We start from the raw sequence: 1,929 nt of genomic DNA on the forward strand, positions 1-1,929 counted from the left end.
GGGTTTCACCAGACTGGCCTTGAACTCTCAATCCTCCTACCTCAGATTCTGAGAACTAAAAGGACAGGTGTATTTCTCATCTCTCTTTTCATACTGCACTTCTAGAAGGATATCACCATGTCCCACCCACATTTAAGACACAGAGTGTAAGCTCCTCTCCTTTCCTCCCTTCACCAGTTAATTGTATATGAGTATGGAGTGATGGATGTGTAGAAATTTCATTTGTTTTCTGAGTTAACAACTTTGTTGCTCAAATGTTGAGAGAAATCTATGAAATATGAAAGGACTTTTTGAAAACTGTTGGGATAGGTTGTTTTTAAATGTGTAATTATTACTCTCCTGGGGTCATCTGCATGTCTGTCTTACTCGATTCTCTTCCATTCACAGAACCTCCTTCCCTGCTTGTCTCACCCCACTCTACCAAGATAATGGTAGTTGATTCAAGTGCCTGCTGGGACCAATGCGGATCTGGGGTTCCCCGCAACCCACTCACTTACTAATCAATCCATGTAAACTGACCGTGAACTCTGTGCAGTTGCCAAGGGCAATGGAAAGGAGAACATAACATTAAAAGCTGAAAAGTATGAAGGCAAAGCTTTCGTCACTGGATGCTATTTTAGCTGGCCCCTGTGTCCCTTTGTTCTGCCCACATCATGTGACTTCTGGGAATCAACAAGTACTTCCTTATTTTCTGGTGTGTTATTTCGACTTCAGGTGTATCTGTTGGCTTTCTGTTGCCGTGACAGATACCCAAGAGAAACGGTTTAACAAGAGGAAAGCCTTAGCTTGACTCACAGATTTCACTGGGCCATCTCTCGACCTTTTTGCTTTGGGTCTGTGGCAGTATAGCACATTATGTTAGGAGCCTGTGGAAGGAAGGGCTTTTCACCCCAGGGTGGTGGCTGAGAAGCAGGAAGAGAGGAAGGATGGATTCTCAGTATCCCCTCCGCTCTAGCTTCATTTCTGCTGCTGTGATGAAATATCTTAGCCAAGAACAACTTAGTGAAGGAAGGTTTCTTTCAGTTTACCAATAGTTCATTCTTGTAGGGAAATCAAAGCAGGACTTCTACCCACATCACATTTACAGTTAAGAACAGACACAAATGGAAGCTCCCTTGCTTGGTATCAAGCCTGTTTCTCCACCGATACACAGTTCAGTTCAGGATTCCTTGCCAGGAATGCTGTCACTCACAGTGGGCTGGGTACTCTCATATCAATTAAATTATGATATTTCCTCAGCAGACATGCTCTAGGACAATCCTCATTGAGACCATTTTCCAGGGTGACTCTAGATTGGGTTACGATGTCAACAACATCACACCCTACTGGGCCCTACCACCTCCCAATAGTGCAACAGCCTAAGAACCAACCCATCAACATACTGGCGAGCCAAACTGTAGCGCCTAGTAACTCACTCAGCTGTTGGTGCGTGTGGGATGTGTTGAGTTCTATTAGCTCATTTTGCTGTCTTGCTTTTCAGTTTCTCAGAACCCATCACCTGTGATTGTGCTTTCTTTTTCTCTTGTAAAAGCGTACTCATACTCCTAATTAGATGTTTACATTTTCCCTTCGAAACGTTTGTGTTTCTCTCTATATAAGGAATTGGCATGAAACCCAGAATCCTTCCAGCAAAGGTGTGTGTGGTGTGTGTGTGTGTGTGTATGCACGTGCACATGCTTAAACAACTTTAGGGGCTTTGTGAAATGTAGACATTGTAAGAAGCAAGGTTCTAAAAGTTAACTGAGTCTCCACTGCCATGCCCCATTGTTTATTCTCTTCCCTCCCTGTCTTGTCTGCACAGCTGACATAAAACAAGACATTGACCTGGGAGCTGGGAAGGAAAAAAAGGCCTAGCAAGAATGTGGATAGATAACACGAATTTATGTCTTGGGTCAACACAATTTGCTCCTGCCTACTCCTTCAGGACTC

This window comes from Microtus ochrogaster, chromosome 6 (genome assembly GCF_000317375.1).
Source record: "Microtus ochrogaster isolate Prairie Vole_2 chromosome 6, MicOch1.0, whole genome shotgun sequence".
NCBI classification, from domain to species: Eukaryota; Metazoa; Chordata; class Mammalia; order Rodentia; family Cricetidae; genus Microtus; species Microtus ochrogaster.